The sequence below is a fragment of the Pteropus medius genome, unplaced genomic scaffold (assembly GCF_902729225.1).
Source record: "Pteropus medius unplaced genomic scaffold, Ma_sr-lr_union100, whole genome shotgun sequence".
Taxonomy (NCBI): Eukaryota; Metazoa; Chordata; class Mammalia; order Chiroptera; family Pteropodidae; genus Pteropus; species Pteropus medius.
In genome coordinates this window covers 13,973,448-13,999,103 of record NW_024352786.1, presented here as the reverse complement: position 1 = coordinate 13,999,103, position 25,656 = coordinate 13,973,448, and positions in this window count along the sequence as shown.

Genomic DNA, 25,656 nt, shown 5'->3' with positions numbered 1-25,656 from the left:
ATAAAGGATTATCTCAACACCAGAGAGGTTTGAAATTGTCTGCCCACTGTACAGAAAATTGCTGCTGCTTAAAAAAATGAAACCACCAAAAAAAACACAAATTCAAACACTGAATTCTTTAATTAGAGAGAAAATACAGGTGAATCAGGCATGACTATAGCATATTGGAGGGAATTAAACATTTATTAAGAATCAATAAATATCTTTCATTAAAAGCTATTATTTGAGCAACTGTATAAGTAAAACTAAAACAGGGCAATTTGAGTGCTGAAGCAATAGGTCCCAGGGAAAAATGCAGGTCACAGTATTTGGAAAATATGGACAATATTAACTGGATCAGAACTGTTTCCTTAGCTATGCCAGATAACCCTAGATATTAGAGGAAAACAGGTATCTGAAATGAGAATCTTGTGCACATTCTTTATACTCTGTGTTTAAAAAGTATGTGAACTGCACTTGACATAGTTTCTCTTACAAATGTCAGTCCAGTCATTCTTTTGCTAGTCTTTGAAAAGTTCTTAATAGAAAAAGAAAAGAAAAAAACAAGCCCGCTAATTTAGGATTACAACTACATGGCTCTCTACGTATTTAAACCTGAAGAGATTGGACCCCGCATGACACTCTAGTCAAGATTCTACTTCCTAGAGCAGCTAAGAGCAGGGAAGCAGGGGAATATTCTTGGAGAATTTTGTTGAGGAATTTTATATTAATGTGTCACATCCTTTTCTTTGTATAGACATTACATTGATAAAAATTTCCATAAGTCTAACATGCTCCTCTAATAGGTCTTTAATTTTTTACACTTCTGTTTGAAATCACGTTTGCCAAAGTTTATTGTAACTTTAAATTATTGAGAATTGTCTATGATTTTTTTTTTCAATTTGGACTTTTCTAATCCTTTTCTTTTCCTTTATGTTTTTCTGCTAGCTTCTTCTCAAGGGCTGAAGCAGGAGGTAGATGTTCTATTTTTGCTTAACTAGCTACTCAGGAGTGCTTCAGAGGTAGAAAAAGGAAGATAAGACTCAGTGAAGGGCAAAGAGAAAAAGGACTACAGGTGGTAAAAATCAATTTATGATCCCTGGTCCCATGTGATACACTGTAACACACTTTACTGAAGACTAATAGGAAATGTTTTGAAAGTTTCATTTCTAAGTTCCTCCTAAACCAAAATTAAATTCTTAAAGACACTGATAATATGCCACAGAAAGATAAACAATCCCTCCATAATATTAGCACTCGTTGAGACGAGGTTCATTATTTCCTGCTAGTTAAAATTTAGTTAGTGTCTTAGCAGTGGATCATGCTTTAAAAGTTTAGACTCTAGTAATGGAAAAAAGACAGAACTTGCATCATCAGTTTTTAAAAAAAAAAAAAATTCAGGGAATCGTTCAAACATTTTTTTACTTCAATAGAGAATTTTATTAGAAGTTCTCACTATAAATGTGGACAGAGGACAATATTTAGGAAATGTGATTTGAATTTATTAAAAATGTTTATTTACCCGATATTTTTAAGGCTATTAGATTCATCAGATTCTAAATAGAAAATTACTCTTTTTCATTTCGTATTCATAATCTAATAAGACATTTTTTTTCCTCTCTCATTCTTTCTCCTCTCCCAGCTCCCTCTTTCTCTCCCTCCCCAATTCCCTCCCCCTTCACACACACACACACACACACACACACATGCATACACATTATTCTGTGTTTAATGAGAATAATCCCTTAAGAAAATTTTAACATAATTTGAATTAGGTGATTTTAAGTTGAAGTATCAAAGACTTTGGGGGTGACCCTTGATTTCTACTAAAGTTTGAGGGACAATTAAACAAAAAGCCTTGCAAATTTCAAGCAAGCAAAACAGGAACTCTACCTCTATTTCAGAGATTTAAAAAACAAGAGTATGCTATTTCTAAAATAAAACACTCTCTGAAAAAGATTTCCAGTATAAAATATTCAAGAAAGTTAAAATAATAGCACAAGTCATTCTCTGTAACAATTGCCCAATGATCATTGCTTGCAATGGCTGCATCATCTCCACTCTCAGTTTACTATGACGTATTTTTATGACTCTTAACCGGTCTAATTGAATTTTCTATCAAAAGAGAAAAATGATCAGTCATAGGTGCTTTCAACTACTTGTTCCAAGTTCAAAACCAAGTGATAAAAATGCACATGGCATTTTAATCATGGGAGTACATTAATGCCATAGAACCTTGAGATATTAAATTGGAATATATCTTGAACCAAACTTGCCCTAATATATGGATGTTAAATGCAGGCAGATCAAGGTTATGTGACTATACTACAGTTTTAGGTCATTAGTCACATGACATGTCCTCAAAGCGTGTTTCCAAATTCCAACTTATTGCAATTTTTACTAAGTAATTGGAACACCACAAAGGAGAAAAATTTTCTTTTCCAAATATGTCTGTATTGATAAACTTTAAAAAAAGACAGATTGTGATAGGAATTAATTTTTATATTATATTTTTATGACAGTTACTGAAAATGGATTTAATGAATTTAAAAGCTAGACCACTTTATTCCCAAAGTAAGTGGTAATTTTGAATTTAAAATTTTTTCTCTTTTTAAAATGAAAATACTTTTAAGGAAAGTTCAACACAATAAAATACATAGGTTATGTCAAATTATTTATTTCTTTAAAAGATTGCTTAGAGTTTAATGTGTCATTAACACACTTATTGTATTAATTTAGTTAATTCTAGTTCAAGTATATAGAAATCATTTAACAAATTTAATTATCTATACAAGGTGGAAGACACGATTTAAAATTTTATTTACAACCTTATTATGACACAATAACCTTAAAATTTCTTTCAGATGCATTTTCCTTTCAAGAACTGATGACATGAATTTATTTCGTAGATATATTTATTTTATACATTATTGAAATGAAAAGGAACCCAAAAGTGAAAGCATTGTAATCATCCTAAAACTTTTTAAAAACAGGAACTTAAGATAAAAATTATGGATATGTAAGATTTACCATTGACACAAAATTAGTTCATAAATATAAAACTGTTAAAACTCACTGCTTGTCATTTTGCTACCAGTTGGAATCATTAAATGAGGAAAAATAAGTTCTGTGTCTTCTGAGATTTTGGTAAGGAAGAAAAAGCACATAGGCCCAAGAATGAATGTTCTCTTAATTAGCAGCTCCATCATTTTCTAGTCTTGCAACCTTGGGCATCTTTTAGGTCTTAGGATCTTCATCTAAAAAATGGATAATAATAAATTGATGTTGTGAGGATTAATGAAATATTCCCTATGAAGATTTTGGCACAGTGCTTGGACTATATTAAACTCAATAAATGACAATTTGGGGAGAAATCAACAAACTCAAATATTAAAACACTTTAGTAAATGTAAAGTATACTGCAGGCTAATCTCTAAACACTGCAGTCAGCTGGTCTGGAATAAAAGAAACGAGAAAGGACTAAAAGGTGAATTTATCTTTTTGGGAAGTAATGTCATCTGTAAAATCTACATCCTCAAATGATCAGAGAAACAAATGTAGTTTATTCTGATAATGGCTAAGAAAGAGAACTGATTAATTTTGCTTAAAGAAAGAGAACTGATTAATTTTAGACAAAGTAGTTATACTCTTTCCTTTATTGATTTTGACCTACTACTTTCTATTATATTGCAATTTGAGTTTCGCCTCTACTCCACTGCTGCAACTACTCTAGTAGGATTGCTATACCTTCTAATTGCCAAAACCAATGGACCATTTTCAGTACTGATCTAACAGTATTTGCAGTCTATGATGACTGCCCTTTTGCTTTAATTTCTCCTGGCTCAGGCACTATACTTTACTTCTCTATAAAAAATATTAAATAACAGAACCTATACAAAGTTATACAATGCTTATACCACCTGGTATATTAGCAGTCACTCATTAAGTGTTATTGATTAATGATTTCCCATGAAACCACTAATTGTTGGTTCTCCTCATAGCTCCTGGACCACTCACTTTGTTGCTGATCTTCATCCATATGAAAAGAAAAGCGTAGTGAATACTAAGGTTATATTCTTACTTTTTTCTTTATTATGTTCTTATTTGCTGTATTTGTCTCTCTAAGTGAACTCATTTATTCCCGATGATTCTCCTATATCCCATATATTGTTGGTTACCATGGACACAACTCTTTCACTTCCCATTCCATATACCCAGTCTTCCTGAATTCTTAATCTCTATTTCTTTATGATTTTTGCACACATATGCTTGTATATCCTTCCCATGAAAATTTCAAACACAATGTGTCTAATATCAAGTCATTGGTCTCTGATATTAAGTCATTGGCCTCCTGATCCAAACTCACTCTTCAATTTTATTCATTTGTCACTTAAGGTTGTAGTCATTTAAGTCATAACATTCATGAATTCTTGTTCAAATGTATCACATAAATAATAATAATTATAGCTAACATAAATTAAGTACTGTGATATTCACATTATGCATACCAAGTTTTATTTTTCCAATCCTAAAAATAGCTAGCTCCTAGGCTATCCTTTAATAATCTCTATCACTGTTTCTGCTACCAACTTTTCCTTCAAATCATTCTCTCAAATTCGTTCTATACAGTTTTTCCAAGAATCGTGTTTCTAAAATGTAAACTTACCATATCATTTCACTGCATGGAATCCTTCAATCACTCCAATCCCATAACTTCCATAAAAAATATTGTATTTAGTAAATAGTCTTTCATCTTTGGTCCTTTATCTTTCTAGTTTCATTTTTAACATTCCATATTACTTCTCAAGCTCTTGCCAATCAAAGTAATTTCTGTTTCTCTGATTGTATTAAAAACTTTTCTATATCTATGCTTTCCCCACGAGGTTTCACTTGCATAGGAAATCTTGCTCTTTCTTGCATAATTGTCCTAATCATTATAGCCAACATCTATCAAGGGTTTATAAAGAATCACACTGTTCTAAGCTCTTTGCATTGATTAATGCATTTGTCCTCAAAAACAATACTAAAAGTTAGGAGCTGTTGTTAGTTCTACTTTATACTGAGGAAACTTAGGCAAAGCAAGATTAAATAAATTTCACACAGCAAGAGGTAGATCCAAACCTAATGCCTAAGACTGTATGTAGATAAAGAGCAGCTATGTGACAGAATCCATGGTCTGAATCACCCTGACTCTCTTGGATATCACTTCAGCCTCACTTCCATGGCATTCTAAGCTTTAAGCTCCTTCACTTACAGGTTTCCCATGTGTTTAGGGTGTTATATTTAGTAACATCCCTATTGTATTTATGTAATCTATATCTTACCGTTTAAAATCTCAGCAACCTGAAGTTGTGAAATACTGTGGAATTTGTGGAAGTCATGAGTCTAAACCAGAAGATCCATAACCCAAAAAAAGTGCAAAGCAACTAGAAATTGGAAGGAAGGATGCAGTTCCTAAAAGTGTACATAAATGAATGTGTTTGATTTTTAAACATACAGGCTTAGGCATTTGGTGTGGCTCTACTTCGTAGCTGTGTGAAACTTGGCAAGAGAGCTAACCTTTTTTAATCTTAACTGTAAAACAGAGAAAATCATGGACCCTTTTGAATTAATTAATATGACCTTAAAATACTTAGCATAATGCCTGATACAGAGCCAGTGGTCAATGAAATGGTAGTTCATATGTTGTTGTTACTGTTTTTTAAATTTTTTTTTATGTCACACATTTGTTTTTAAATGTCAGTTAACATGTGTGTGTGTGTGTCTGTGTGTCTGTGTGTGTGTACGTGCAGAAATATTTTTAAGTAGAAGGTCTCGAATGTACTAAATGTATTTGAATCGCTTCTTCAACATGAGGCAGAGATATAGAAACAATTTTCTGTTTCTGATTTTTTTTACGAAATTATTTTATCATATTCCCCCACAATTTCCAAGGTCAAAAAGATGGGAAGCACAACAGCAAAACCAATAATGTGTTTGGAGTCTTCATACATTCGCCACAGAGAACTAAAAGCTCTTGCCAGGTCCTGAAGACATGGTGATTTATTTACTCTGGCAACTTTAATGTGAAGTAACTATGAGATCAAAAGATACCATAGCTGTATATTCATCTTATCTCTTAAGGATAAAAAAGAAAGATGGCATGTTTTTATGAAATTCTTATGTATCTGTATCCAAAAATTTATTCATAAGAGTCACATTAAAAATTTAGAATAAGTCACAAAGACTAGTGATAAACAAGAAATAATAATTCACACAGCAATTTAAAAAAAACAAAATCATGATTTTTTTTCAGTGTTGCAAGGGATTTTCTCTGTATGTCTAATGATTATTAATAAAATATTAAAACATTGAACTCATTGCCCAACAATTGTTCTTTTAAACATTATAATGGAAGAGTCTAGGGTCTTAGTTTAACTATATAGTTGGTATTTAAATTTAAGAACACAACTCTGCCATTTCAAATGCCAATATATTATTGCTGCAAAGTTGGAAGATACAAAAAAACTGTGTTGGATAATATTCAAACTTTGAGATAATCCACATTTAAGAAAATGCCAATTAGCTAAACTAAAGGTGAGAGAAGAATAGTTAGAGAAGAAAAAATGGGATTCCTTTAAAAGTTGTGTAATATTTTCCTTAGTTTAATAAATAAAAGTGTGTTTATAATCTGCTACCTTTTACTCTTAATATCAACCACTAGGACTTAGTTCTGCCTCAGTTCTGATTTAGTTCTGACTGGCTGGCTGGATGATTAAACTAATGAGCAAATTGTTGAAAAACACTATCTAGAGTACTGACATAGTATAAAACTGGTATGAAGGATATGAATTTGGTGATGATGTTCAAGACCCAGTTTAATGGAAAGGGATGGAAGTACTGGAGACTATAAAGAAAGTTGTTTAAATGATTCAAGCACGCAGTTACAAGGACTTAACCTAATTAACTGGGGTTCTGACTAAAAGAAAAGAAGAATATAAAATGTGAAGAAAAAATATTAATATCTGTATTTATTCATATGGTTTTGATGTATCATGTAAGAACATCCACTATAAAGCACTATTTCTAATGGTTTATCAGTCTTTAATTACTTCACATTAATTTATTTTTACACTGTAGACACTGGCATGGGTTTCTCTGTTGTTGTTTGGCACTTTTATTTATTTTTTAGATATGTAAAAATGTATGCCTTTCTAAAAGTATATATGTAATTTACATATTATATAACATATAATAATGTATGTAAAATATGTATAATATTCTTGTTCGGCAGATAACACTATTATCTGTTCTAAAATTTTGATGCTTGATATTTACATCATTCAATGCTAAAAGAGGGGTTATGTGAATTTATGCTTTGAGTCACATTCATCTTATTGACATACAGTATCAAGAACAAGGGAAATCCAGATTAGAGTATGATAAATGAATATTTTTGAAGGTAAGAAAAAATGATGGTGATTTTTAGAATTATATTTCTTTATGTGTAAAAACCAAGGGTCTAAGAAGATTAAAAAGCTATTAGAGCTCTATCTAAATATTGACTGCAAACATTTAAGAAAAATATATTGTTTGTAATTAATGAACAAACTCAGCCCTGGTTGCAAGAGTTTCCCAGTTATAATTGAGTATAAAGTGAGATGAGCTGACTTGGTCTGAACAGGAGGTCAGCCAAAGCAAGACAAGGAAAATTATACAGTCAAGGCCCCTGTGTGATTAGAAAAAAGTTATCATTATAATAAAGTAGAATAGCACATTCTTCAAATACCCAAAGGCCTTTCTCATATCCAGTCTTAGCTAGTGTCCTCATTATTCTCCAGATCAAAAAAAGCCTCCAAAATATAATATGAGGAACTGAGAATAAGGAGGACAAAGGGGCATTGGAATAAATTAAAGATTCTCACTATATAAACTTTCATTTACATTTTCTTTCTCTACTGTATTTCTCCCTGTATTTCTCTTGCTGGTTTGCTCTTTTTTATTCCACCCTCCCCCCAACTCGATTTGAATGTTTCTATAAAAAGAGAGGAGAAATTTTTAGTTTTCCATTAGACAAATGCCTGAAGAAAGTTATCAACCCATACTGCCTGCATTCATTGTACATTCACTCTCTCTCTTTGGCAGGTTTCTGCTATTTTTTTTATGTGTGTGTGTGTGTGTGTGTGTATACATGTATGTATATGTATATGTATAAATGAATGTATATGTATATATACATATATATGTGTGTGTATATATATGTATATATATACGTATATATATGCTTTATTTCACTTCCTATCTATATATCTGTTTTCTACGTATTTTTCAAAATCTCTAGACCTCTTCTTCATTAAATATTTATATACATGTCATTTATAGTCACTTTTTCTCATTTATTTACCAATTTCATTGCACTTGCCCTACAAATTTTGAACATGTTCTCACTTCTCTCACTCTAAGAAACCAAAAATGTCTGTCAGCTCTTGCCACCTTGAACTACTTTTCTATTTCTCTTCTTTCTTTCATTGTCAGTATTTCTAATAAAAATGTACATCAAAAACTAATAGCTAATATTTATTGAGTACTCCTTTTGAACTTTGGATGATCCTAATAACTCTTACTTGGGTCATTCAAATTAATCTTCATTATAAAACTTTACAAATGATACTGTCACAGCTAATCTACATGTTGGAAACTGAGGCACAGAGAAGTTAAGTACTTATTCTAAAGTTTCGCTGTTTATGCTTGTGCTAGGATCCTAACAAAAATCCAATTCTAGAGGCTGACCTAGTGACCAGCATGTACCTTTAGTTTCACAATACACCTATGATTAATGCCTTTTAATTTTTTTTAATAAACACTGTATAGAAAGCAAAATGTCAAAAATCCTAGTATAGAAGAGGAAAATATTTTTTTCTACCTTCTTGAGTTCTTAGCTGAGACTCCTGTAGTAAAAGATTAACAAGAGAAAGATAAACAAGTTTATTAATATGTATAACTCATGTATACATGGTAGATACCCAGGGAAAAATGAATAACTCCCTGAGGTGGCTTAGAATTCAAAATTAAATACTATTTTAAGAAAAGGAAATATGGACCTCATTCTTATGTGGGCCATTGTAAGACTAGATGGGAGGTGTAATAGTTTGCAACAAAGTTTGTCTCGGTGTGGTGTCAACTACTAGTCTCTTCTATAATAAAAATTGATCTCTCCTGGTTGATGAAACTTCCAAGGAACAGTTTATGACAACTGAGTTTCTTTTGTTGGACTTGTCTTTAGGCAAATAGGAAAGTTCAGAGAAAGTCCCTGTGTTTGTTCTTTTTTTGACTGCGTACAGCTCAAAATAATCAATATAACAAAGTAGCATATTTTAGGGTGATATGTCCTGAACTCCTGGAGTCATATTTTGGAGTAGCATAATCTGCCACCCTTCACCAGCAAATGTCCCCAAAACAAATTCAGTGATATTTTCCCATTGTGCATCCTAGCTCAAATTTCCGTAATCTTGATCAAGTTTTTCATTTCAAGTATCTTGTCTTTCTAATAACTCTTCTAATATTAAGTATGCTTATACTAACTATCCTTATGGTAACTACTTTTTCTGCTCAGATTCCTCTTTTTCTTTCTACTTACTTCTTCAGGCCACATTTAAGTATATCTTTTTACATGCATTCTAGCTTTTGATTTCATCAATATTCCTGGTTTCAAAATTGCCTATGTCATGACAATTCTCAAGTTTATTTCTCCAGCTTTTATACATTTTCTAGCTCTAATATTTTTAGCCTTAGTTTAGCATCTAAAACATAGAATGAGTCCTAGAGTTTCTAGATGCACCTCACTCACTCTTGCCTACTTGCCTCTTCCTTTGCCTCAAACACGCTTCTCTTCGACTCTTGTTTACCTTAATGATTTCAAATTATTTTCAAGATTCAGCTTTAAAGGAGTGTCACCACTAGGAATTTTCATATACCTAACTGTCTATGTCAAGACCTCTAGTAATCCCACAGTATTCCCCCTTGATCCTCACTAATAAAAATCGTGATTTTTCTGTGTGCCAATGCCTCCTAGAATAAATTTCCCAATATTTTTTAAAGTCAGGGGAGAGCATCTGATGATATTTGAGTTAAAAGTATGCAAGCAGTCATGTCCCATGTAAGTTCTTCACAATTTTCTTCAATTTAATCCTCACCACAAACCTGTGGATTTATCCTTTCTTCCTTTATCCTTCTTGCTGGCTAGAATGCAGATAATGAAGTGTAGAGACTGAGCAGCCATATTGGATTATGAGGCAGCAGCCAAATATGGTAAAAGAACAAATATTCCACCATATTTTTTCTATCATCTTACATGCTTTATCTTCTTAATTTTTAATACCATCTAATACACTGAGTCTGACAGTGTATGCCTTTGATGCTGACACAGAGTGACTCAACAGTAATTAAATTTTTAAACAAAATAGACATTTATTTCTCACCCCAATTAAAATTCATGATAGCAGTTTAGATTCAGGGTGAACTTTGCAGACATTGAGTAACTTTAGGGTATACACGTAATTGATATGTGCCAGTTTGACCAATTCAGTCATAAGAACATGCATTTCCAGGTTTTTCTGACTAGGCCTGAAAGAGAGACAAACCTCTTCAGTTCATCATGATTCTTGAGATATGTGTCAATGAAGAAGGATCAATTTAGTATCCCAACTAGTAATCTCTGGACTATGTGCTATATATCCTTTCACTTATTTATCTCTCTCTCTCTCTCTCTCTGTCTGTCTGTCTCTTATTTTGATTGTGAACTACCACACAGGCAGAGGAACTGTTCTGTGGTATACTTGTTCAGTAGTATACCTCTAGCGTCTAGGAGAGTACCAGATACATAATAGTTATTGAATTTTTATTTTCTAAATTAACTAATACACTATCTGGATTTTTTGTAGATTCTCTTGGCCCCTCATAATGGAATTTCTACATAGTAGGTTCCAGTTTGAGAGTCTAAGGAAATGGGTGGCCTCATCAAAGACATTTTGGACATCTTAAATTTAGAGATGTTTTCATGTCATGGACTTCCTTTTCAATGGTACCTTATATAACTAATTCTCTTCTTTAGAACATCCTGAACACTTTCTGATAGCATTAAAATTCAGGTGCATTGTTATTTCCATTATAAGAAGCCTTTTAAATTGCATTATAACCTTCTGGAAACATACTCTAATTGAATGAAAAATGTTTCATTGTGTTCTTAATTTATACTATCCACAAAAAATGTTTAGACATTAAACTGCTAATGATTTGTTTCCCAGAATTGCTATTATTATTTATTATCAGAGTAGACCCTTTGTAATTTACACTAATAACTGAGGGACTCACTAGAGATTACTGAATTTGGCAGATTAGTTAGTGAACAAATAGATATGAAAAACATCAACACTGTTGTACCACGAAATGTCTTTTTTTCATTATTTTGATAAGTGTACTTTAATTATAATCATCTATGGTAATGTTTCACAGTATGCTAATAAACACACTGCCATATTTTATGAAATTAATGAAATCTTAGAAGAAAGTTGTTTGCTAAATTTGGCCCAGTTTTTAGAGAAAAATATAAATCTATGATATTGTAAGTTTTGTATTACTTTCAGTACACTAGATCTCATATTATGTGGTATTCTTTTACTCATTTCCTTTGCTTATTATCTATATTCCCTACTAGAAAACAAGGTTCATGAGAACACATTTGCCTCCCTTCACACACATTGTACATGTTATATAGTTATGTATTTAAGTATATGCTGTGTAGATATGTAATACTTTGCAAATAGAAAGATTTTAAATACAAATTCGAAAGTCCTATTAAATTTAAATATATATTTTGATCTCTGTCTCTGATCTCCTATGTTTTTAGAGGCCCTAGGGGAATAAATTAAGTATCTTTTTCATTGTTAGTAATCTCCAATCACTTATTTTTTAATGTCAAGATACTATATTTAGAAATATTTAGAAGTGTTACTGTTTTTTAAAGGCTGGTCAAGATCGCCAAAAGCGTTTGTTGTTTTGTTTCATTTTGTTTTTGCTGTAGAATATACCCCATACTTTTAATATCACCTTATAATTTTTATATAAATAAGGGTAATTTTTACTAACCTGAATTTACTGATTGACTTCTTTTTAAAAAAAATATTTGAGATCACCCATTTAGTTCGTATTCAATTATATAAGAAAACAGAAAAAAAAAAAGAAAAATTACTTTTATGGAGTTTTTTTTCTAGTTGGGGAGAAAGATAGTAAATGAGATATACAATTAAAGTAATGACTGGTTATAGAGTAATATGCGATGAGGAAAAAGATACAGCAAGGAAGAAAAGTTGTATGGGGTGTAATTTTAGGAAAGGATGCCAATGAGGTGACATTTGAGAAATGAAAGGAGAACTTTCTAGCCAGAGCCAGGCAAGGGCTCTGGCCCTGAGCAGCAAGTAGTGCGTTTGAGAAAACAGGAGGCCAGTATTACTGGAAACTGGTAAGAAAGAAATAAGCAGGAGATGAGTCAGTGAAGTAGCAAAGAGCCAGAGTGAGTGGTTATAGGAGCTTATTCTTCCTTATAAAACCATTATGATTCATGTTTCTCAGACACCAATCCCAATAGAAAAATGTACAAGAAAGAGGAGCATAATATTTATGTAAGTAAAGCAATCTGTGGGAGAGGAAACAAAATCTTAACATTATTTTGAAGAAATGCTTAAAATGCTTAGAAAGCAGAGGAATGAAATTTAAGTTTTGAAGTTATGATGTAAAAGATCTATTAGACTAGTAGAGTAACAAAATTAGGAAACCAGATAGTACCAGGTGTTGACAGAGGAGAGCATATACAGGAATGCCCATGTTATTGCTGGGATTGTAGAATTGTGATAAATTTTGAATAATTGTCACTGAAAACTCACATTCACTATTCATCGAAACTTGATTATAGCAGTTCCAATCATATATTTACATCCTGAAGCATGTTTTCCATACTTCATAAAAGGTAGGTTTTTATTACAGTAATATTTAGTAAGTCACACATCATAGATGTCCACAATCAGATTCATATCATGAAGTAAAATGTACAGGATAGAAACAAAGATTAGATGTATACATAACAAAATGAACAAATAATTTTAAAAATAATTCTAAATGAATATAAAATAGAAAATTACAGTAACATGTAAATTACAAAGTAATTACATTCAAAGCAGTAACACATTTTTCAAGAACATGCAAATAAGAGAGAGGAACATGGAAGTGAGATATGGAGCTAGAATATAATTTTTAAAATTACTGTTTTATTATCTCCACATCCTTAAACTCCTAAAATATATACCTAAAATATAGCCTAAAATATATACCTAAAATACCTAAAAATATAATTTGTTAATGAAGTATCAGCCAAACTAGCAATGAATATTTATGAATTTGTTAGTTTCAGAGAACTCATTGTAATGATTTGCTTGTACACATGCACATGCATATGTACAAACACAATGTAAGCTATCTAAGTGTTTACTGACATCATTTAAAGAAAATCACCATAATAAAATAAAGGAGATAAATTAACTTACGTTCATAGCAATATGATCACATTTTTACAAACAAGATTTAAAAGAAAATATTCTAAAATTGATACAATCTATCTACCAGTAACTTATAGGAAATATCATATTTTTATGTTTTTACCTCGGAATCACCCCAGAAACAAAATAAGGTTTCCCAGTATTACTGCTCTTCACAGTTTTGCTAGTAATCACATTCCGTGCAATAAAACAAGAAAAAAATCAAAATATAATCATTGATTACAGATGATTTCTATCTAAATCAGTGGATATCTAGAGCATTAAGTTAATAACTCATCATCTTCTCTTGGCTGCTGAAAACATCGAGACATTGAGAAAGGTACAGAAGTGTAACATAAAAGAGAAATATATGCACCTTCACTATTCATAAAGCAGATACTGCTAGTTATAAATTCAATAAATGTCTTTATTTTTATAGAAACTCAGGAATAGAATTTCACAGCTTATCCAAAGTCATCCTGAACTACCATAGGGCTTCCTCATGGGCAGACACTATACCCTAAGTTTACCAAATGGCCAAGCGCAATTAAGGGAAATGCTCCTTGTGTTTGTTTGTTTGTTTTTATCCCAGGAGAAATGTATCACATAGATTAAGTTATTTCTCCCCTACAAGTGAGTGACTGAGAGGCCAGAACAAGTCCAAGAAGGTTGGTCTCAGAGAACAACTGCTCGGTTGAAGGACATATTCTTAAAGAAAAAAAAATATTCCTCATAAATATAGTCTACCTGTTAAAAAAAAAACTAAAATGTTCAACTGAAAATAAATTAAAAAATTGACAAAGTGAACAGATCCAACTGATAGATATGGGGAACAAAAAGAATCTTAAGTTGATACTAGCCAAAACTTAAAAAAATAATAGAAATAAAAGTGCCTATTCATAATAGCATAAAAACTGTGAAGTATCTAGTAATGAACTGACAAGTCTGGGCCAGAAATATATAAAATTTTATTAAAAATATAAAATGACCCACATGACATCAACTCACTTTCTTATATAAGAAAATTACATGTTGTAAAAATGTCAATTATCTCCGAATTCATCTATATTTAAATATAATTCCCAAATAATTTCTAGTAGGTTTGTCATATGAAACTTGGCAAGCTTGTATACCTCTCTAGTGGATCAGTAAGGATTCTTAGGCTGGCATTCAGGCAGGAGTGGGTGCTGCAGTCTTAAAGCAGTATTTATCCTTCTCTAGTGAAGGGGAGTAGCATATTCCATTCCCAGACTCAGATCCTACTCCCTTCTTAGCTAAGAATGGTATATATGCATCAACTGCTTTACTGCCTAGAAGTCTCAAATTTTTATGGAGCTCTCCCATGTCAAAAATTAATTATTTTTCTCTTGTTAATCTGTCTTACATCAACATAATTATCATACCAGCCAAAGAATATAGAAAGGAAGATTTTTTTTTTCTTTTTTGCCCCTTTATTGGATAACACTAGTTTATGTTCTTTAGGTCTTCAACTGATTAAATGGGGCCCATCGCATTATAAAGGATACTCTTTTACTTAAAGGCAATTGATTACAGATGTTAACTAAATTTACCAAATAGCTTTAGAGAAACATCTAAATTAGTATTTGATTAAATATCTGGGTATTATAGCCTAGGCACAATGATGCATAAAATTAATTATCACATCTTGTAAAGAGGAGACCCAGAAGACCCATAAATATTCTGAGGAAGGGATAAAAACAAAGCACTTTTTTCATCCAGTCTGAATTTTCATTGAATTTAAGAATGCTGTGTTGCATAGAAATAGACAAGTAACTTAGAGATCTGAAAGTAAGAACATATAATATTTTAATCTATGATAGAAGGATCATTTCTAAACAGTGAATAAGAGATCTCGGAATAATATAATATATTAAAGTTATATATTTTATTAACATAATATTTAGTTATATTCAATTATAAATGAAGAAATACTATTGATAAAATAGTGTCTCTAGATGGCATCATATATAAATACATAGCTACAAACATCAAAATGAAAGTAGACTTTCAACAAAAATTTATGAGTTGTGGTCATGCTGGATTATATACTCACAATTCTTCCTTCTCTACCTACTCTCGTCCTGGCTTTAGAGTTTCCAGCATGCACTTACTTGTTGCATTATATTTGAACTTAAATATAACTTAATTTGACCAATGGAAAATTAGTAAGCAACATATGAGCAGAGGTTTTACATTTGGTTGTGCAATTTGACTTGCTTTCATGCTTCTCAATACCATGGCACGAACATGTCTAAGGGAGCTTTGGATGAAAACATATTTAGAGTATGTTTCTTTTATCACAATCTAGGAGAAACCAATGAATTACAGATTAGCCTAGCAAGGTTCCTGCTGACTCATAGAAATTATGAGCATGAAAAATAAATGCGTTTTGTTTCAGGTGCCTGAGATTTTGAAGTTGTTTGTAATAGAGATTTATTATTTTGATAGTGAGTTAATACATTATAGAAAATTGAGGAATATCTATATATGTGTTTGTATGTATACTCAGAATAAAGAATGCTTTCTAAGCTAATAAATAAAAACAAAACACAGACAAAAATTAAATATTTGCTCTTATACAGATATTAAATATCAGTGAAATAAATATCAAGTCAAAATGGTGAACTGTGTGACATACATATCTATGAATTGATATAAAATTTGAAGAACTATATTCAAAGAGAAAATTATAGTAAAGGAAAAATTGCCAACTATATTAACAACAAATATAATATTATTAGCAGAGAAATATATTAAATGTTCTCATCCTGCACATAATGCATATTCAGTAAGAATCAGTGATCATTATTAGTCACTAAAACCTGCTCCAAATAAGTCTAAAATCTAGTTTGCTATTAATGAATATGAGTTTAAATTAAAGTTTAAAATTATTTTTGCCATTGAAACAATTCTTAAATTGATTTATACATGTGATCACAAACAAAATCCTACAAAGCTTTTTTTTTTTTTTTTTTATAAATTGACAAGGAGATTCTGAAGTTTGTGTAGAAATGTAAATGATTTGGAATAGCCGGACAGCTTTGAGAAAGATCAAAGATGGAGGAGTTACATTATACACTTTTAGCATTTATTATAAACTACTGTATTGAACATAATGACAGGCAAATAAATGGAGCAGAATAGAGTCCATAAATAGATTCGCATATATATGGTCAATTGATTTATGACAGAAGTGCAAAGGCAATTAAATGGGAAAGGATAGTCTTCAAAAATTGATGGCAAAACAATTGGATAGTCATTTGCAAAAAACAAATCCTCGATCTGTATTGTATAAACATCAAAAGCTAGGCTATTCCCCAATAAATTTTAAAAACTATTATAATAGGCCCAATTTGGAATCTTTATTATGAGTTTGTTACTGTGATGTTCCAGTTGGTACAGTGAAAAAAAAAGAAAATACCCTACAATTTTATTTTTATTTTTATTTTTTTATGAATCCCGAGAAAGAAGCAATAAAGAAATTGAGAGCAATGGCCAGATTATTTCAGTGCTGGAATGCAGAATAAATAGCTTCTATTCCATGAGCCATACCAAAGATTATTAAGGGAGTCCTTGAACCCGTAAAAATGATTAAGCTTGAATATCAAAAGTTATTCGAAGTTATAACTAAGACACAGTAGAAAACATAGCTGATTACATGGCCCCATAGTGGCAACTCTTCTCTCTCTCGTGTGAACCCAGTTATAAAAACTGGCACAAACATTTTTTTTTTTTTAACTCCTGGAAGGTGCAGCTGAGTTAGAAAAAGCAATCACGTTCCCAAATCAGAGAAAAGTACACTGTTTGCTAAAGAATGCTAGTCAGCAGTTTTAACTCAAAATTTCCATGAGGTGGAAAGCCTAAGCAAATCTGTGAAGTAACAAGACATCTGAAAAGGCACAAAATATGTGTCACAAGCCTCCAGCCTTCTCTGGCAAGCATGTTTCCATGAGGCTGTTCAGTTTTACCGCTGGGGCTGGCAACGGTTTCCGGTGCCATCTTAAGTTAAAAAAAAACAAAAAATAAAAAACCCACAGAACTTGGCATTTCTGAAAATAATTCTAAGGAAGTATACCGCAGAGATTTCCCACCCTTCATCCCCCTATCTGCATCCCTCCTTATTCTGAGGAAAACAATATCCATCATGAAGAAGTTTATATAATAAATTTCTAAAGATATTTGGATCTGTAGCACATACTGAAATATTTAGTGCATCTTTTTATTTTCTATAAACAGCAATAGAAGGAACTAATACTCGTGTATCTATTATTAGAACTCAGAATTTTTTTGTTACCTCAGTACTCTTTAGACTCCAAATAATCCAGGGAAACCAACAATTTTTGATTCCATTTACCATATACATTAAACACTCAGCAAGTACCTCTTTACTCATGCTTCATCACTGTGTCCATACTCGTTCACATTAGTAGCATTTCAGCACTTTTATTATTGTTACTGAAAAACATTTTGCAAAACAGTAAAAAAAAAAGTTAATAATAAAAGTAAAGCAAAAACCTTTAATATTTCCTGAAGCATTAAACTCTTAAACATAAAATAGTGTGTATTTCAATCCCAATGCAGTTCAAATACTTCCAGTGTTAAAAATTGCAGCAATATAATAAATATCCCTTTGAGGTTAAAACAACATGTGACTCAAATTACTCTCATCATTCCTTGCAACTGTCTTTGAGTGTGAAAGGTTCTTCTATGTTTGCTTAAAATTCTTTGGTGCTTGGTTTTATGGTCTTCCTATTACCTCAAATCTTGCATTATCTTGGACAACATTTAGGATTTTTTGATTGTTGCTTTCTTAACCTCTGCTTATCTATCTTACCTTTAAAAAATGAAATTTGATCATCAAAGCCAGTGATGACAGTCTTCCATTTTTCTCCCTTTCTCATGTGTTGTTCGTAGCACAGCATATCTTTGGCATCGGCAGGAATTTCTGCACCTTGGCTTCTCTACTTTATACCTTTTTTAAAAAAATCACTTTTACCACTCTCTTGCTTATCTCTCAAGTCCTTTGCTCCATTGTTCCTGAATTAGCCCACAGAAATTTTATCCAGGATTCATTTCCCTATATCCCTCATCTTATATTTGGCATCTTGATACAGCCATCACAAAATAATAGTGTAACCTTATATTAGAAGAAACACATTGTCTCCTATTTCACCTGAGCTCTAAAAACTTTTTAGGAATTATTCCATATTTTCCCACTCAACTGCTTGTTGTTTTCCTCACAAAGCTATTTCAGAACTTCTCCACTCTCTTCAAATTCCTCATCCCACCAAACCATATTCTGTCTCAGTAATAAAATAGCTATAATTTTCTGAGTACTCAAGGTGCCAAACGATCTAGGCACTCCACGGATATCACCTCATTTTATCCTCCCAGTACCCTGCTGAAAAGGTTTTATTATCCTCATTTACTGAAATAAACTGAAAGTGAGAATGATGAAGTATAACGTCAAGGTTCAGTAATAAATAATAGTTGAAAGTTGAATTTGAACTCTCAACCTCATGATCTTAAATGCTTCCTTCAGCAGAAAAAGTAAAAGCAAAAAACTTTCTTCCTTCATTATTGAGAATTGATATTCCATTAAATGAGAACTGTCTTCTTTCCTGCATTTCCATTTTAAATGTATTGTGTCCTCTGCTTATTGTTTTCTCTATATTGTCAAAGTTTTACTTCCTGAGTTTATGAGCACCTAATATGATCCTTTTCTGAATACACGGATTATTCTCTGTTTTATAATCCATTTTCTCTTCTGTAGCTTCAATTTGCCCTCTGGATCCTCTTCATTACTATCAAATAACAAAAATAATAATAATAAACAAGTTTTGTATTAAAATATTAGAGGAAAAATGACTCCTCTTTAAATTCTAGTCTAAATTTCTGTTTCTTATATAGAGAAATTTTTAAGGATGGTATATAGTCTATATCCACCTCACAGAGTTTTAGTTCCACCCATCTTTTCACTGAAACTGCTTTCGCCTGTATCTCCAACAGACTTGCTGGTAAATCCAAGATAAACATTTTGTTTCTTGTTTCTTTGGTACTTTGGACTATTCCTGTGCTAGTTCTGTATTGCTGTGCAATAAATTACCAAGCACTTGGTAACATACATTTTTTTTTTTTTAATCCTAAAACAGTATGCATTTGTTATCTCTCAGTTCTGCAGGTCATAAATCTGGCTATGGCATCTCTGGATTCTCTATTCATCATCCACAAGGCTAAAATCAGTGTTTGTTGAGCTATATTTTCATCTTAAGCTCTGGGTCATCTTCCAAGTTGAAAGACAGAGGACCCTGTTTTCCTACTGGCTGTTGACCAGAGAGCACTGTCTACTTTTAGAAGATGCATTTATTTCCTAGCCATTGGAGCTTTCTTACAGCACAGTAGTTTCCTTCAAAGCCAGTAGGAGAATCTCCGTTCAGCTTGCTATGGAAAAAGTTTGAACAAAAAATGATTATCCTTTCACCTTTGCCATATCAGTTCATCTAACCAGGAAGGGTGGAGTCTCTCTCAGCATATTCACAGGTCCTGCCTACACTGGGTGGGAAGAGATGAAGCTAGGCATTTATACCTTTGGCCAGATGTCTCGAGGATACCTTAGTATTCTGCTTACCACGTTTTCCTTTTTAAGAAGTTCCTCTGACACCATTATTTGGTTCCTCTGACACCATACTTTTATAGATTTTTCTCCTTCTCTTTCAAATTTGTCTTTAAGATACTATTTTTATAGCCTGCCCTTACAATATTTAATATTGTCCACTCCCAAGGTTGAGTCTCCCTTCTATAATCTGATGCTACTTAAATTTAAGTTTCCATTCCTTAAATTTTCTTGTTTTTCAAAATCATACATCTGACTACTTAGCACAGCCATCTACACTTGGAAGACAGATAAACAAACAAACAAACAAACAAACAAATAAATGATCAACATGTAAAAATGACTCATCATTACTTTCTCTCTCTCTCTCTCCCCCCTCAAGTCATTAGTGTTTTCAGTGAATAAAATAAAAACACCACTCATTAACATTTGCCTTGCATGCCCAATTAATCATTAACACTCTTTTACCTCTTTAATAACTCTATGATCTATCTGCCCTAAACTGCCAACATATTTTAGCTGATTAGACAAAAATCTCCAAATAAATTTCATCTCTCTAGACTGATTCCAGAAGCATATTTCTAATAGTTCTTATAAATTCCTTGGAATAACATTTAAAGGCCTTTCAAGAGTGAAGTCCTGCTTAGGTCTCCAAGTTCGTCATTAGGCATTTCTCAACACTCAGTAAAATTTCTTCAATTGATTGCAGATCTATTAACATTTGTTTCTTTATTCTGCCTGTAGGCCACATCTCTGAACATTACTATTGCCTTAATCAACTGGAACATTCTTTTTACTTGACTGACGTCTAGTCATCCTTGTGGTCACAATTTAGATTTTGTCTTTGATGAAGAGTCTTCTCTTAATATTCTTTACTAAATATGGTTAGAAGATTGTCCTATATGCTTGCCCCTAATAAGTTACTTATCATTGTTATTTAAATTGTATTTTTACTTATTGCCTCAAAGGAAATAAGTAAATTGAGCAATATTATACATTTAGTGAATCAATCTTAAAGGATGAGTACTTTATAAGCAAGAAAAAGGTGAGAGAAAGTATATACATATGGGGAAATAAAACACTATTAAAGTTACAACAAATGCATTGTACTTGGGATACTCAAGTAAGTCAGTAATTTAGAGTATAAAGTATAAAGTTTAAAGGGTATTTAGTGAGCACACAATGAAAATGATCATTAAGGCCTCTACTTTATCTTATAGTCAGTGAGAAGCCACTGAAAGTTTGTAAACAACCACATGATATGACCCTCCTTTCCTTTTAAATCTATCACAAATGGCTAGGTAAATGTGTGATTAAGGGTAGTAATCCTGCAGGAAGACAGATTGAGAGATTATTGATGCAATCAAGGTGAGAGATGATCAGAGCATGAAAAAAATCAGGTTGGAAAGGAAAGAACAGATTTGAAAAATAGGTGGCTAAAGATTAAAATGTAAAAAGGCAACTGTTTTTCTTATCCTATTCTTTGGACAAAATAATATATACACACACACTTACAGACATAGACATACATACACACATACATAGTCAAGAAATATCACAGAGATAGTCTCTATATTCCTCCAATACATCACTAAGAAGTTTGACAACTTCTTGGTTATGGGAACCATTATTTTTTAATCGTATAACATTTACTGCGACCCTTGATTTTTAGTTACACACACACATGCAAGTACAAATATACACAACGGTCTACTGAATCATCTTGCTTCAAATAGTGGAATACAAATGTCTAATCACCTAGTTTATTAAGTAAATTCACACTCTTTTATTTGTTACATATATTGTAACTTCAGATTTTGGAACATCTGTCTAAATTGTATATTCGAGCTATACAGAACCATACTTTTTACACTATTGGAGTTCTTCTTGAGGATATCTCCTTGTCTTAATATTCACATGATCTAAGCCAGGACTGCCTTTTTGTAATAATGGTTTTGTTCTGAATCTGGGCTGTTTAAATGTGGTAGCTATTAACTACATATGACTATTGTGCCTTTGGAATGCGGTTAATATGACTGAGAAACCGAATTTTAAATTTTATTTGATTTTAATTAATTTAAGATTATACAGCCACACATCACTAGTAGTTACATATTGGACAGCACACATCTCAGCTTTTAAGCATCAGACTTTTAATAGTTGGAAATCACTGAAACTTGAGTTGCTGTAATTTGATTCATCTAAACTAAAATTAAAAATACACGTATCAACCTTTCTTTGCTTGCTCAGCATTGTGCTAACAGCTGCAGAACAAAGATACATAGTACAGACAACTCCAGACTCTACCTTTAAGGAGTTGTATACTACACTTGGACAAATTCAGCCTGCAACCTACTTAAATAAATATATTGCTGGAGCATAGCCACACCCTTCCTTACTTATTATCTATAGCTACTTTTGCCCTACAATGTCAGATGTGAGTAATTACAATTTAAGCTGTATGACCTTCAGAGCCTAAAATATTTACTATATGGCTCTTTACACAGAAAGTTTGCTTGGCCTGGTCTAGTGGGTAACAGATATGAAAACAAGTATTTAGAGTAGAGTGAAACAAACTGAACAATGGAAATGGAGATAAAGTGTGTAGCCATTAGAGCAATGCATGAATGATTCTGGCTAAGTTGTTCAGGAAAGGAATGAGAGAGAAGCAATGTCTGAATTCTGATTGATGAACAGGAGTTCTGCAGAACAGAGAGAAGAGGGTGTGTTTGATGAGTCTCTTTGTATTTAGTGAAAGGAGAATAAAATAATCTTACCATTATAAATACATACACATAATTAAAATTATTTTCTTCACTATGGCTATTTAATTTAACATCAGTTTGAGCTTATTGAAAAATATTTTGTATTGGAAAGTGCTTAAACCTCTTAAGACTTGTATACTTGCAGTTGCTATCCTCAAGTGAATGAACATATAGAACATTCATTGATGTATTTTTCTACAGTTACAATTGAGTGTTAATTTTCAAAGCACATAATATTCAAAAAGGAAGACTTTCTAATAGCACACTATAATTGTTCTTTTATGGTAAATGAAGGAGTACATGAATGCAGGCACTTCATGGAAAATATGTATTGTTTTATGTTATCGACTAAAATTTGGAGATGACCTAAGGAGAGAGATTTATGACTTGAGCTGAAAAAGGGCATTATAATTTCCAGAACCCAGACCCCATGGAACTACCTATCCTTAAACAAACATATTAAATTCAAACTTGAAGCATGAAGAAATCCAATGCCAACATTAGAATAGATTTTAATATCAGCATTGATTTATACTCTAACTCATCTTTTGAAGAAAATGAAATTGTGCATTATCAGAATTACAAGTCTATAGTTTTATATGAGACACTTTTTTTGGGGGGGGGTAGCAGTGACTAGGTCACATTTCTACCACAGGAGTAGTAGCCTTATAGTTTGGGGGAGCTATGACAGTAATCACATCCCCTGACTATAGTCATTGGCTTAAGTAACCTAGATTTAATATTATTCATATGCGAAATTACCTAAAGGTAAATAAATATCCCTAAAATGTAGTTCAGTCAATGAAAATCTCAAAATAATATTTAATGGTTATGACTGGGAAAATATCCCTTTCTATTAACATGAATAAAAAAGCATGTTGCCATTTGGTGAATATGAGAAGACAGCCTAGAAATAAAACCAACAGAAGGGAGAAGGTAGGGAATACTGCAGAGAAACTGAGCCAGACCTTGTTGATCATCTTCCCTAAAGTCGGGGCAGGACTCAGGTATTAAAGTGAGGCTATCAGTTCTCTGTGTTGCTTAAATCAGTGTAGTGATATTTTATGTTACTTTAAACTAAAGATATGCTGAAGAAGATGTACAATATACACTATAAATAGTCCAAGTAGAGCTGCACCTCAAAAAAAAGTTTACAGCGAACATTGAAATTACAATCTAAAGAACTTTGGAATCAATTTTAGTTTTGTTTTCAGGAATAATAAGCATCTGCCAATATAATATAAGCCCCATGACAACAGTTTTAACCCCTTCTGACTCTTGGGTTGCACAGACTTTCTACTTTATAATTTTGTTGAGTTAAAATTTTGTGTGCCTTACTGAAATGTAAAGGCTGCCTTAATTTTAAGGAAGCTCTCAAGAAAAGAGAAATGATGAGGTGGATTTCCATGAGGAAATGCAGATCAAGAAAGATTTATGGGAAGCCAAAGAATGGAGATTACCGGTAGTAAAACTAAGTAGCTAAGAAGAAATATAAGGCCAACAGGAGGGAGAGAGATCTGGGGAGGGGCAGGGGGAGAGGGAGCTGGAGCAGGAGCGAGTGCACAGAGTTTGTGTTAGATGTTGTAGAGAGATAATGACAGAGTAGAAGAGTGATACCGAAATAGAAAACAAGTTCCTTCATGAAAAAATAAATGTAGAAATATAGAAATATAGAAAAAAATTAATGCAGAAAAGTGCTATAATTTTTAAATACATTTAAAAAATATCCAATAACTGCACCTAGACTTTAAGAGTGCCAAGTCTCTAAGAGGAATTTAAAATTACAGAACTTACTGCTAAAGTCAGAAATGTTTAAAAATATCTTATATTTTTCATCCTGTCTATAACTCTTTTTATCTACATGAATCAAAATTTGCTTTTGTAATATCATTTTTAAAATGTATCATTAGTATCATCATCTTCCTTCTCCTCATCTGATTTTACTTTGCAGAATATTGTTATAGAATAAACAGTATTATGGACTTGAATTCATAGCGTAGGGTGAACATTAAATGTAAAGTTATCAAATAACATATAAAGCTAAGTAATTGCAATCTAACATTTATGTTTTAATGTTTTACTCTATATCTAGAACATCAGTGTGTTATAAAAAGTGACACGTACGTGGGGAAAGTTACATATTTTGATTACCTTCAAACATTTAAAAAAAGCAATAATAGCATTCTTGAAAATTGTAAAAAGAGATATTTTATTTACAACTATCTAAAGGTCACTTATGAGAGAAAATCTACTTGTATATTATGGATGACTCCTGTACATACCGTTAACATAGTTGCTTTTTTATAATTTAAGTTAGGATATCTACATCTATATTTTTATGTGTTATCAATTATAAACATTGGTTTTAAAGTGACTTTATGGATTGATGATCACACAAAACTCATTGCACTAGGCCAGTGAACTAAATCTTAAAAAAATCATAGGTATTTTCTGTTCTTGAATTCCACAATACATTGGCATGATAAAGGATCTGATAAAGTTCTGTAGTTAAGAAAATTGATAAGCTTTATTTAATGCAAAATGACTTAAACTTATTTAGTCAAGAAAATTGTTTTTGTTCCCTAAATGACACAAATATTTATAACTAGGAACTATTATTGCATAAAATGGAATTTGGAGCATGCATTTCTAATGTTTTGTTGGTGTTTTTAGCCTTTTCATTTTGAATAAAAATATTTTCAAGTCTTTGAAT